The sequence below is a fragment of the Hemicordylus capensis genome, chromosome 14 (genome assembly GCF_027244095.1).
Source record: "Hemicordylus capensis ecotype Gifberg chromosome 14, rHemCap1.1.pri, whole genome shotgun sequence".
NCBI lineage: Eukaryota > Metazoa > Chordata > Lepidosauria > Squamata > Cordylidae > Hemicordylus > Hemicordylus capensis.
Genome location: NC_069670.1, coordinates 19350309 through 19364665, shown reverse-complemented (window position 1 = coordinate 19364665; position 14357 = coordinate 19350309). Strand labels below are relative to the sequence as shown.

General features: G+C 46.7%; 1 protein-coding gene across 1 annotated transcript in view; it reads left to right on the top strand.

Annotated features, from left to right (window-relative positions):
• Positions 1-9892: 9892 nt before the first annotated feature.
• Positions 9893-14357, top strand: part of OTUD7B (OTU deubiquitinase 7B) — a 55005-nt gene continuing 50540 nt past the window's right edge. The window contains exon 1 of the mRNA XM_053278493.1: positions 9893-10191. The gene's annotated coding sequence lies outside the window, so the exon portion shown is untranslated. The remainder of the gene's footprint in view (positions 10192-14357) is intronic.

Genomic DNA, 14357 nt, shown 5'->3' with positions numbered 1-14357 from the left:
TTGCTATGCAGAGTCCGCCCTGGTTTGCATTTGAATGGGAGACCTGTGTGAGCACTGTAAGATATTTCCCTTAGGGGATGGGGCGGCTCTGGGAAGAACATCTGCAGACTTGCGTGCAGAAGGTTCCAAGTTCCCTCCCTGGCAACATCTCCAAGATCGGGCTGAGAGAGATTCCTGCCTGCAATTGGTGTCTATATGTACCGGCCATGGAAACGTGGGTGGAGAGCTGGTCTTCTGGTAAGGTAAATTGTGACTCCTGGCGCCCACAGAGCCCTGCGGTTTTCTTTTGGTAGAATACAGGAGGGGTTGACCATTGCCTCTTCCCGCACAGTGTGAGATGATGCCTTTCAGCACCTTCCTAGATTGCTGCTGAGACCAGCAGGGATTCAAACCAGCAACCTTCCGCTTGTTAGCAATAGCAATAGCAATAGCACTTACATTTATATACCGCTTTATAGCCGGAGCTCTCTAAGTGGTTTACATGATTTTAGCATATTGCCCCCAACATTCTGGGTACTCATTTTACCGACCTCGGAAGGATGGAAGGCTGAGTCAACCTTGAGCCTTGTTAGTCAAGCATTTCCCCGCTGCGTCACTTAAGGTGGTTGGTCTTGTGGTAGCAAACATGAATTGTCCCCTTGGCTCAGCAGGGTCCACCCTGGTTTGCATTTGAATGGGAGACTACATGTGTGAGTCCTGTAAAATATTCCCCTTAGGGGATGGGGCTGCTGTGGGAAGAGCATCTGCCTGCTTGCACGCAGAACAGAAGGGTCCAAGTTCCCTCCCTGGCAGCATCTCCAAGACAGGGCTGAGAAGGATTCCTGCCTGCAGACTTGGAGAAGCCGCTGCCAGTCTGGGTAGACAATACTGAGCTAGATGGACCAAGGGTCTGACTCAGTATAAAGCAACTTTGTTCCTAACTCCCCCATTCCTGCCAATTCCAGCCCACAGATCACCACTGGCTGGTCCAATATTAACAGGAGCCCTTTGAATGGCTAAAATATTCTTTTGGTTCTTCCTATTTTGGTAAAGCTAGAGACTAGTAGTCCGTCACCTTAAATGGCGCGGTGGGGAAATGCTTGGCTAACAAGTAGAAGGTTGCCGGTTCAAATCCCTGCTGGTATTATATCGGGCTTCAGAGATATAGGAAGATGCTGAAAGGCATCATCTCACACTGCGCGGGAGGAGGCAATGGGAAACCCCTCCTGTATTCTACCACAGGGCTCTCTGTGGGTGCCAGGAGTCGAAATCAACTTGACAGCACACTTTATCTTTACCTTAGAGGGTGGTGCAGCAAACTACTAGAACATTAAGGACTAGACAGATTGACTGCAGCATATCTTAAGGAATTTCAAATTCAAGTGGTGGAAGAACCCGGAGTTAAATGGCCCTATCTGGGGAAATTTCTCAAATAATATCACCCTCTGACATCTATTCAAGAGGAATAAATGTGAGACCAGCCCCTCACAAACACCATGTGATTTGGGAAACCATGTGCTGCAACATTTAATAGGAAACAGAACGGGCATGTGGCGCAGCTTCGGCCTGTCGCTTTGTCGATTACGCACCGCCCGTTTAAGCATGAAAGTGCTTGATTTCGGGCAGAACAATAGGCTCTTTGCTCATTGTGTCTGAATCCAACAGGCTGCCCAGATTAAGCCTTCTTTCCCCTGAACCTGGGCTTAAAAAGGTACAGCTCATGTTATTCCTGGGCATTTTTCAATGTGCTGCATAGTTTTTCAATGTGCTGCATTTTTCAATGTGCTGGGCATTTTTCAATGTGCTGCATTTCCACCACACACCCAGACACACAGACACACACCCAACACTTGGAAAAGCCATTTGTCGTTTTGTTTTCCAAGCAGCGTGTAAACAGCTCCCGTTCCTATTGATTTGCTTAAAACGGCAGATAGGCTTCAAGCAAGACTCTCAGCTGCCCTTTGCACAAACATTGTGGTAGAAACAAAAATTAACGGCGGGAGGGGGGGACACACAGGAAGCCAAGAAAACAAAACTCAAGCCGGTCTCGTAGGGAACAGCACAGAGTTTTCTTTCTTTGCTGGACTTTTCTGTGTCCACAAAAATGATAAACAATCCTTTTGTCTGCGACATAAACAACCCCGGGGGAGAACAAAGGCAGCGATTCACTCTGTGGGTCAGCTGAGGTGGCCACATGACCTACTCCCTCCCACTGAAGTCAACTGGAGGGAGGTTGACGCTGACTAGAGTAGGCCGCATCGCTGGTAGAGAACGAGAGGCCTGTTCCGAGCCAAGCGGAATATCGAGGAGGGCTTCGCCCGGGAACCAGCAGGCTCGGTGCCAGGACGTATTGGCCAGTATCAGGGACGTCCTGGAACTTGTGAAGCAATAATTAGAGCGCATCTTAGGGTGTACACAGCACTGTCCCTTGCCACGGGATCACCGCAACCAAACCTCCCATGCATCACAGAAGAGAAGCCAAGCCTTCTGGGTTATGGCATCCAGGCAAGTTTAAGATGCTGCTTCCTCTTGTTTGATTGTGGTTCCAAGACAGATCCCCAACACAAATGCTTAAAAAGAAGAAAACCAGCACGAGGGACAGTAAACACAGCATAGAAATCTACACAAAAGCAGCAGGATCCAGGAAAGTCAGGAAAAATACGCCACACAAAACACAGAATTGCATAAGCAGGCCTTCCCAAATTGGCAGCCGGGCAGGAGAGATGGCGCCCTGGGTCAGAGTGGATGGGGCAGTCAGTGTTATCCCAAGAACTGCCTTCTCATTGCATATTTAAAATAACTGGCCAGATCTTGGGCAGCCATTCTTTAAACGTAATGAAAACAGAGCCTGAAACGTGAAGCACTGCGGATGTCGGTGGGGAGAGGAAGCAGAGATTCAAAAAATTCAGCGCTGCTTGGCTTTCCGATTTAATCCTCGCGGCCAGAGCGCCAGCCGGAAGAGTGGCCTCGCCTGGCCCGGGTTGTATCGATTATCCCCTGCTGACTCTCTATAATGGCCGAGAAAGCCTTTGGGCTCCAGTTTGATTTGAAATCCTGCAATCGAGGGTGAGAGATCTCTGGCCTTCATGCCCTGGAACATCCTCAAGCAAGCAGGCTGCTTTGGGGAGGAGACAGTAGAGATACCACACCCAAGGCTGTGGGGGAACTTCTCAAACACTTGGCTTTCCATTATGCAGAAGAGATTATGGCTGTCAATAAATCATCATCATCATCATCATCATCATCATTAATAATAATTAATTAATAATTAATGAAGAATTCTTCTTTAGTTATCCTAGACCAGGGCTGCTCAACTTTGGCCCTCCTGCAGATGTTGGCCTCCAACTCCCATAATCCCTGGCTATTGGCCACTGTGGCTGGGAATTATGGGAGTTGTCGTCCAGAAACAGCTGGTGGGGGCCTAAATTGAGCAGGCCTGTCCTAGACCCTTGGAAAGGGCCCGATAATTAAAGTACCAAATCCAGTCAATAACATCTGGTAGACTGTGTGTAAATATCATCACATCATCATCATCATCATCATCATCAAAATACATAAATACACTTTATTTGTTAGCTGCCCCATAAAGACACAACAAAGTTGTTACAATGATCCACTGGAACTTTTGCAAGAATTACAAATGGCCAGCAAGCAAGAACAGGTGGAATCATCCGATTGAGATGGTCACAGAAAATTAAAAATCCTTTGGGATTTTCGAATACAAACTGATAGGCATTTAGCGCCCAACATGCCTGATCTGACAGTCATCGAGAAGAATTGGGTTCTGATCATTGATACTGCGATCCCAGGGGATAGACGAGTCGACGAAAAACCATTGGAGAAAATAACTAAATACAAGGACCTTCGGATTGAAATTGAGAGGCTCTGGAAAAAGAAAACAAGAATGGTGCCAATAGTTGTTGGTGCCCTTGGTGTAGTACCAAAAGAACTTGAATGCCTTCTCGACACCCTGGGCATCAATAAAATTACAACACATCAACTACAGAAGGCCATACTACTTGGGTCAGCACGGATACTACGACAATATCTTTAATTTTTCTTTAGTTATCCTAGACCCTAAAGGGCCCGATAATTAACGTACCAAATCCAGTCAATTACATCTGGTAGACTGTGTGTAAATAGCATATAATAAATAAATAAACTTTGTTAGCTGCCCCATAGCAAATTGTTCTCTGGGCAGCTTACAAGACAGGATTAAAACATACAATGAAAACACATAGCATGTGAAATCATAGCAGATAAAAGGGAAAAATAAGATACAAAACACAATACAAAGCAGTTTAAAAACTCATTTTGAAATGAATTAAAAATCAAATCAGATCAGATCTGAAAAGCAGAATGTAAAAGGCCTGGGTGAACAAAAACAGTCTTTACCTGGCTTCTAAAAAAATAAAGTGATGAAGTGAACCTCACTGGGGAGGCTATTCCATAAACAGGGTGCCACCACCAAAAAGGCCCTCTCCCTAGGCCCTCTTCCTCAATCATTTTTAGTGTAAGACTTATCATTACTACTACTACTAATAACAATAATACGAATATGAATACAAAATATGTATATACCGCTTTTCAACAAAAGTTTCCCAAAGCAGTTTACATAGAAATAAATAAAGTAAATAAATAAATAAATAAAATGGCTAAAACGGCTCCCTGTCCCCAGAGGGCTTACAATCTAAAAAATAAACATAAGGTAGACCCCAGCAACAGCCACTGGAGGGATGTGGTGCTGGGGATGGAGAGGGCCAGTTGCTCTCCCCCTGCTAAATGAAGAGAATCGCCACTTAAAAGGTGCCTCTCTGCTCAATTAGCAGGGGACTAACATAACATAACATAACAAACATAACATAACATAACATAACATAACATAACATAACATAACATAACAAACATAACATTATATACAGCTTTCCAACAAGAGTTCCCAGAACAGTTTACATAGATAAATAAAAATAAATACAATGGCACCCTGTCCCTGAAGGGCTCACAGTCTACAAAGATACATAAGACAGACACCAGCAACAGCCACTCAACTTTGGCCCTCCTGCAGATGTTGGCCTACAATTCCCATAATTCCTGGCTATTGGCCACTGTGGCTGGGGATTATGGGAGCTGTAGTTCAAAAACAGCTGGGGGGACAAAGTTGAGCAGGCCTGCACTAGAGGGATGCTGTGCTGGGGTTGGACAGGGCCAGTTGCTCTCCCCCTGCTCAACAACAACAAAAATAATCACTTTAAAAAGGTGCCTCTTTATGCCCCCTTAGCAGAGGTGTTATCAGAGCACATAGTCCTAACACTTAGCATTTCTATAGCACTATTCCAGCAACATGAAGGGTGCTTCATGTGAAGTATCTTGATGTAAACCTTACAATGAGGTAAATAAGTTCAGTAGGATGAGTCACATTTTCCAGCCGGGGTGCCGAGGCTGACAGTTGTGGTCTGCTGAAGGTCTCCTCGTAAGTTCATCGCAGAGGTGACATTCAAACTGAAAATGTCCCTGTTCACAGCCTCTTAGACACCAGCTCTCTCTCTCACTGCTTATCCTCTCTCGATCTTATTGAAATCTGATTGCTTACCTTGCAAGGAGGGAAATATAGGTGACATGACCAGAGACAGAACCATGGATCAGAAAAAGAAGAATCCACTTCAGCAACCTATCACCTGTTGCTGTGTGCGCACCAGGGTTTTGATGTGTGCACACCAAGGTTTTGATGTGGGCTCACCAGGGTTTTGATGTGTGTGCACCAAGGTTTTGATGTGGGCTCACCAGGGTTTTGATGTGTGCACACCAGGGTTTTGATGTGCGCACACCAGGGTTTTGATGTGGGCTCACCAGGGTTTTGATATGGGTGCACCAGGGTTTTGATGTGGGCGCACCAGGGTTTTGATGTGAAATTATGCAGACATCATGTATCCAGGCACAGAGATCTTCAAATATGCTCATGAACAGGTCTGGATCTGCAGGTGTGCATGCAGAATAGAATGATGTATCATGCTGTGGGATGCCTAATGGTGTCTCAGCTATGGAAGGAAACATCTGGTGCCTGGACATTAGCATCCTCACTATCAGCCAGCCCATGATCACACTTCTAGCTGCTTCTATTCCCTGTATCCGTAAGAAAAGAGACTGGAGCCTGGACACTAGGTATCACCAGCTTTCAGAATCCAGAAAACAAAACTGTCAGAAACACCTCCACTTTTCTCTCATATATTATACATTTAACTGTAAGCTCTGTTGAGAACGTATCTTTGCCAAAAAGCGGGGCATCAGTATAATAAGAACCAACCCACCCATCAAGGCAAGGGTGTCCCTTCGAATTTGGGGTGTGGGGTTAGGAGGCGGGTAATTGTGCAATAAAAGTGTGATCACACATGGAAAGCTGAAAGTCTTGGAATGCGGTCACCTCATTTACAAATATGACAGATATTTATATGCTGCTTTTCCACAAAAGTTCCCAAATTTACAAATGAATGAATGAATAAGAAAGGAGGCTCCCTGTTCCCAAAGGACTCACAATCTAAAAAGGAAACATAAGATAGACACCAGCAACAGCCACTGGAGCAGGGCTGCTCAATTTAGCTCCCTCAAGCTAAACTCCCATAATCCCCAGCCCAGTGGTCAATAGCCAGGGCTTATGGGAGTTGTAGGCCAAGATCTGCAGGAGGGCCAAAGTTGAGCAGACCTGCACTGGAGGGATGCTGTGCTGGGGCTGGATTGGGCCAGTTGCTCTCCCCCTGCTCAATAAAGAGAATCAGCACTTTTTAAAAGGTGCCTCGTTGCTCAGTTAGCAGAGGGCTGCTTTTCCATCTCTAAAGGGTGCAGCCGGTCTTCTCAGAAATCTCTACGGACATTTGTCCCCCCTGGATGGGACTGACCACCCAGCTGTCTCCCACTACGCTGCCCACAATGGTCCCAACCATACAGTGGTGCCACTTTGGCCTGTGGTCTGGACTGCCCCGTTGCCCATGAGGGTTTCCTTGCCAGCCTTCTTAGCTACTCCACTGCACTTGGAATCATGGAGGGGGCCGAAGCAAGAACTCGGAAAGCGGCTTTGGCAAGGAAAGGCTGGCTTGAGGGCCGGGAGACGCCAGCGTAGTGTGCCTCTGCCCTCCAGGAGACCCTCTTCCCCTCGAAGGAGAGCCAGCCTCCCTGCCTTTCGGGAGGAGAACGCAAACACCATAAGCTGACCCTGTGCATACTCCGCATGCTTGGCCTGTCAGCACTGGCAGCCTACGGCCGAGAGAATGCAAAGCACTTGGCCGCCTTTGGGCTGTACGGGACGCGCCGTCCCTTGGCCTGAAGGGGCCTCCATGCCAGAGCTCGGCCCACTGCCTCATTGTTCCCTCCAGCCTCTCGCTTCCTACAAGCTGCCGGGAACGGAACATCTTTTACGATTTCACAGCTATGGCAACAGCCACGTGAAAAGTCTCCCAAGCAGAGGGAATGGCACACATGCCCGCAAGGTGCTGAGCCGGCTGGGCGGTGAGTACTTTGCCGCCTTCTAATAACCATAGAGACCCCCTCCTCCATAACCATAGAGACCTCCATAAACATAGAGATTGCCTCCTCTGCCACTTGCCCAGTGCACACTTTAACCATAGAGACTGCCTCCTCTATAACCATAGAGACCTCCATAACCACAGAGATCGCCTCCTCCATAACCATAGAGACTGCTGCCTCTGCTACTCGCCCAGCGCAAACCTTAGCCATAGAGACACCGCTTCCTCCATAACCATAGAGACCTCCAAAATCATAGCCATAGAGACTTCCATAACCCCAGAGACCTCCATGACCATACAGACTGCCTCGTCAATAACCATAGAGACAACCATAACCATAGAAACCTCCATAACCAATGCATAAAAATGCAGCTGATTGGCTTGTCAGACTGGTGGGACATTCTAGAACATTCTGGGCAAATGTGGAACATTCTAGATTAACATTCTAGGCAAGTGTGGACCATTCTAGAACATTCTGGGCAAGGGTGGGACATTCTAGTGCATGGGTTCTCAACCTTGGGTCCCCAGATGTTGTTGGACTTCAACTCCCATAATCCCCAAGCAAAGGCCATTGGGGCTGGGGATTATGGGAGCTGAAGTCCAGTAAGATCTGGGGACCCAAGTTGAGAATCCCTGTTCTAGAGTGGTGTACCCATCCATGGGCTCATCATTTGTTTATTTATTAATAAATTGTTTCCCTCCCACTATCCTCAGGAACGCCTTCCCCTGCTAACTCCTCCTCAGGCCAAGTGGAGGACTGAGACAGGCAGGTGGGCTGCTCCTCAGGGCTGCAGAAATCCACTAGTCTACTAGTCTGTGACGAGTGAAAAATGATGCCCGACGAGTGAAAAAAAAAGTCCTGTTGAGCAATGTACCAACATAGCTTGATGAGTAAAATATTTTGTCTGGCTGATAAACTGAGCCAAAATTTCTTCACCCCTGGGGATCCATGCCGCTGGTTTGGGAGAACATTAGGAGTATGATTAATGTTGCACTGAGAGAAAGCTTTTTGAAAGTTCTTTGTATAGGTGGTATTTGACTCCAGCTAGATTAAAAGACGTCCGTTATTTGAACCGTGACTGATGCTAGAAATGTAGGGTGGAGGAGACTGGCTTATAGCATATGTCTTGGCATTGTCCATTAATGGTCCAGTTTTGGGGAGAAAATCTATTGAAAATTAAAGATATGACAGTACTGGCTACTCTCGTTCTAAAGAGTGAAGATTAGCATTATGTGGTTTTAATAGTGGACTTGGAACTCGGAACCAATTTGCTTGCTGTTGCAAGAATTTGCATTGCAGTTGAAACAGAAATGGCAGTGAAGTCCAACGATCAATGATTGGTTGGAAAAAGTGTGAAATGTTGTCACCATGTCAAGATTAACCTACTAAAAAGCTGGAAAAGGAGTATATCAGGATAAAATTTGTTGAAGAGCAGTCTCCTTATAGGACAACAGAATAACTTTCAGGATGAGAAGCCTCCATTTGTGGGGTCATCGCCTCTTTAATATGGTGGTTGGAGGCATTAAAGATGTGAACAAATATAAATTGCATGCTACTTTTAAAACTTATTATTTTATCTGGTTTGTTATTATGATAACTTGCTATATATGTATTGAATTAGAATGAGTTTAGGGAAATTATAATTTAAAGGTTTTTCCCCCCTTTTCTTGGTTATTGGCATATTTGTCTCATAAACTTTATATACATTGTGGATGGAAATAAAATACAAGTAACCACGAATTGTGGTCCCTCCCCAGAAGTAAATCATCAAATCAAATATTTATTACCGCCTTAGATCAGTAGAAATAAACCTTTGCCAAGTTGGTTGGGAATAAAATACTCGGGGATAGGAATTGGATGCTGATTTTTGGGGGGAATACAGTACTAGAGCACAGAAGCTAGATGGTGATTTTTTCTTTTCTTTTCAAATTTAGTGTATTCTTTTTCTTTCCTCTATTTTGTGACACCCACTAAGCCTTTCTAGAACAACTAAGCCTTTCTAGAACCGGTGGGAAACAAGATACTTTGCCAGCAGCCAAGAATTATGGCTTTCAGGACAGAAGTACATCTTGCTGGTGGGAATGAAATAAAAGTCTAGCAGGTCTGCCCCCTGGAAGCTGGCAAAGCGACCCTCAGCAACAACCCACCGCGCTCCGCAAACACCTCCCGCGCTCTGGCGCCTCATGGGCAAGGTTCCCAGTCGACCCCCAGCCCTAGCCCCGCCCTCCCTCCTCTCGATTGGCCGACTAGGCGCCCTCAGCCTGACTGGCAGCCTCAGCGGCGAAGGAGCTGCCGGGCGGTGCCGAGCGGCAGCGTTTCTCTGGCTGCTGCGCCTGCCGCTCGCGCCAAAGGCGGGCCGGGCTGCCTCGCCAACCAATCCTGAGGAGAGGGGGAGGAGGCGGAGGGTGGGATGCCTCCGGCTGCTCCTCCTCGCTTCCTTGCCTGCTCCCCCCCCCCCGCCTGCCCGGAGAGCGCTCTCGCCTCGCTCGCTACGGAAGCCGACGAGCCCTGTGCGCAGGGGAGTCCGCGAGCAGCCGCGGAGGAGGCGTGAGGGGGAGCGCCAGCCGTCGCCCGGGGCGGAGATGCCCCTCTGGCCCCCGGCTGCCAGCCCGGGTTGGGGCCGCTCGGACGGGCTGCCCGTGAAGGCGCGGGCGGAGGGCGACCCTCGGGGGCTCCCCAGGCGGCCTACAAGAAGAGGTGAGTCCGCCGCCGCCCTCCTTGCCCCCGCCGCCCCCCCTAGCCTCCCCCCCAGAGCTGCCCCCTTCCTCCCCCACAGTCCCTCCGCCCCTCCCACCTCCCGGGGGCGCCCCCTTGACCGGAGCGCAGCTCCCCCCTCTTTCGAAGGAGCCCCCCCTAAAGTGTGGGGGGGGAGTGGGGGGTCCTCCCCGCTGGGTTGGGGGGGGAGTTGCAGGCGAGGCTGGGCGTGGGGGGGCGCGCGTCTGGTCTCCCTTTTGTCGTGGGCCAGCAGAGTTGGGATGACGACAAATAAAGCTTATTGTTCTCATTAATTTATTATTGGCAGTATTCGTGTTGTTATTATTAGTATTAGTATTTACTGTGTGAGCATGCTAAAGTTTAGCGTTATTGTTGTTTAGGCGAAGACCTTTCTCTCCACTCGGGCCCTTTAGATTTGATTTTTAAACTTGATTTTTGAAACTGACTTCAAAAAGTTCTTCAGAAATGTTTTTGTGCCTGTGGGGGTTTTTTTTGTGGTGGTCGGGAGATGTGTGTTATGTGATTTCATGTGCGTTAACTCATTGTTTTAGTGTTGTGATGTGAGCCTTCCGGAGAACAATTTGTTACGGGGCGGCTAACAAGTAAAGTTTGTTGTTGTTTTCTTAATTATAAGAAATAACGTTAATAATAACTAACTATAACAATGTATAATAATAATAATTTGTTTAGGTAAAGAACTTTCTTTTCACTCAGGTCTTTTAAATTTGATTTTTTAAAAAAACTGGCTTTTAAAAAGTTTAAAAATTGCTTTGTACTGGAATGGGATGGAATCTTTATTTCAGTCATTGACCAGACAAATGCTTTGCACTGTATTTTAAGAACACAAGAACAGTTCTGCTGGATCAGGCCTAAGGCTCATCTAGTTCAGCATCCTGTTCTTGCATTTTGTGTGTGTGTATGTGTGTGTGCAGTACAAAACACTGTGTGTGTGTGCTGATTTTATGTGTTTTCACTTGGTGTTTTAATGCTGTGTTGTGAGTCGCCCAGAGAACAATTTCTTGTGGAGTAGCTGACAAGTCATTAAAAAAAAAAATATTATTATTTGGTGATGTCCAGTTATGATGATATTTATTTTTAAGTGGACAAATTTGTGATAAAGAACAGTTTTTTCCTCGTTCTTTAGTGGACAAAGTTAGGGTAACGTCCAAATAGTGGGCAAGCAAAGTTGTGGTCTAGTCACTTATTTTAGTGGGCAAGCCAAGTTGTGATGTCTACTTTTTTCCCTTTTCTTTTTTTGGTGGACAGTGTTTTGGTAACATCTAATTAGCAGACAAGCAAGGCTGTGCTGACATCTAATTGCTTTTTGTAGTGGGCAAACAAAGGTGTGATAATGTCAAGCACCACGCCCCTTTAGTGGACAAAGTTGTGTCAATATGTAATTTATTTATTTTTTTGTAACAGACAGCAAAGTTGTGGTAATGTCTTATTTTATCTTTTTAGTGGACAGCAACATTGTGGAAATGTCTGACTCTAGTGGACACGGAGAGTTGTGGTAACATCTAACATTTTTAGTGGATAACCATAGTTGTGGTAACATCCAATCACTTTTTTTTAGTGGATAAAGTTATGACCATGTCTAATTGTCTTTGGTTTGGTTTAGGAGACAAGCAACATTATGGTAGTGTTTTGTCATTCTTTTCTTTTTATCCTCACCCTCTGGGCTGTGTTAACTTTTTCTTTCATAGATCTGCTGTGTGCCTTAAGCTTTGATGCAAGATTTAATTGGTGGTTTTAATTGGCTGCTTGAAACTTTCACTTTCAGGCCAGCCTGTGATGATAACTGTGGGGTGGAATTGGGGAACGCCTTCAGTTGGATCTTTCAGCATTATTTTTAGCGGCTGTGTTGTACGTTAAGGGGGTAGGAGTGAAAGGGGTGGTCTGTATTCTGGCTTTGCAATACCTTTTGTCTCCATCTTGACAATGGTGTGTGATAAAAGCCGTTGCACTTGTTTTTGGGGCACGATGCAAGTGTTAAGTTAATATTTATCAAGCTGTTCTGTAACTGTAAGCAATGGGAATGCCCATCAGATGCTTTTATGATCCCTGGCCAAACCTGTTGACTTGGAAATTGCAGAGTAAACAGAAACGTTAGGAGCTGCTGATGACAGAGAGCCTGTGTCATCCCCTGGTATCTGTAACTAACAGAGTAATGGTACGACGGGGAGTGTGTGTAAGGGATAGTGGGATGCATGGACTGTTTGGCATGGTTCAGTCTGAATTTGGACCGAACTGCGCTGATGCGAACTGGTCAGTTCGACTGACCAGCTTGAATCAGTTTGAAGCAGTCCGCATTTGAACCACTCGAACCAGTTCAGTTCGCAGGTTAACCAGTTTTGCACACGCCTAGTAAGGGGTTACTGGCCTGGTGTTTTTATTACTCTTCAGTAAGTTCTACATAGAGGTGTTAACACCCTTAGCAAGATGCAGCAACTGTAATGCCAAGTTTGGGGCATTTATTTACTTAAAGCCTGTACCTTTCAGGTTGCCGAAAAGAAGAAATGACCCAAGGCAGTTCATAGAAACAATAAAAACAATATATTGACTATAACTACAACTCGATCTTAAACCAGCAAAACCGATGGGAGTACAACAGGATGATAAAAACAGCAGAATCCATAAAACCTGCTGAGATGCCATGCTGGAAGGCCTTTAGCCCAGTGCCAAAAAGACAAAGGATGGCTCCAGGTCCCTATATATGCAGCGTCACAGCTGAAGAAGCCCCCTCTCCAGTTGCAGATGATGACTGTCGGGTTTGGGCAGGCTTGTGTTGGGATCATATCCCAGAGCATGGGAGACTGTACTCTGGGTTTTCCCTTCCTAGCTCTGTATTCCCAGGGAGCCTTCAGCATAACGTCCCCTCATCCTCCGGTCAGCAAAACGGGGTTAAGTGATCTACCTTCCCAGGGATGTTTGTTATGTAGGCAACATAAAAACAGTGCTTTGTGAAAAGTGCTATATCTGGAAGAGGAAAACCACGGCCAAGGATTTGGCTGGTTATTAGAAATGCATATGTGGATTCTGGCCCTTTCCTTTTAGTCCAGCTGATTCTTGGACCACTCTTCAGGGCTTGGCCTTTCTTATCACCACCGTGCTGCCTCTTGCTCCCACAGGAGCTTCCTGTTGACCAGTGTACTATGACAGACTCTTCCTCCCTGTAGGAGAAACTGGCCTGCTCAGGAGATAGTTTGCCTTCAGAATGGATCTTTGGTTCCTCTGTCAGGTATCAAAACTGCATAGCTGATCATCAGGCCAAAAATCTTTTCTTAATTCTTACTGGGCACAGGAGTAGGTCTGCATCCCTCTTTAGTGGTGGTAGAGCAGTCTCCTCTGGAGCACTGGAAGGGATATTGGGAGGCTTTTCAGGGTGTTCCTTCATCACTTTGCTCTATTTTCAGAAATGCGCTTCTTGATGTTCGTGGCCATAATAATGGCCTTTCTGGAGGCATTCTTCCAGAATAGCAATTCCATTCCAATTGCCAATAATGGCAATTCCATAATTTTGGCCTTTCTGGAGGCATCCCAGTGTGGTATCAGGAGTCCTCCTCCATCCTTTGCCTATGACACGCTGCAGTGCGGTGAGCTGTAACAGGTGGTTCAAGGTACCCATGAGGAGGGATCCTGCCTTCTGTGGGTGTGTGTTGGGATTGGGCCACTAGTCCTTGCTAAAAGTCATTTCTGACTCTGCATTCCTGTGTTGTCTTCAAGACCCGAGTGAAAACCACAGGGAAGATGTGGGGCTTTGTACCAATTCACACAATACGTTTTCTGGTCACGTGAGCACTTCTGACCTTCCTTGCTTGTGCATTTGTGGGATGGATGGATGGGTGTCATATGTCTGTGTCTGTGTGACCACCGTTCAGGGCAGTGGTAATTGTCGAGGGCTTGTGAGCTTCCTGGGGGCAACTCGGGGGCCACTGGCCAGCGGGGTGACGGACAAGATGGGCCTGAAGAAGTCTGAACCAGCCTGGCTGGTTCATCGCGTGCCACTTGTGGCTTCCTGGCACATTCTTTCAGAAGCGCAGATAGGGCACTGAGTCTACTAGTCGAAGGGATGCTGAAGATCTTGCCCCCTGCAGTTGGGTGCCCCCTGTCTTGGGTGCCCAGATATTGCCAGACTACAGCTCCCA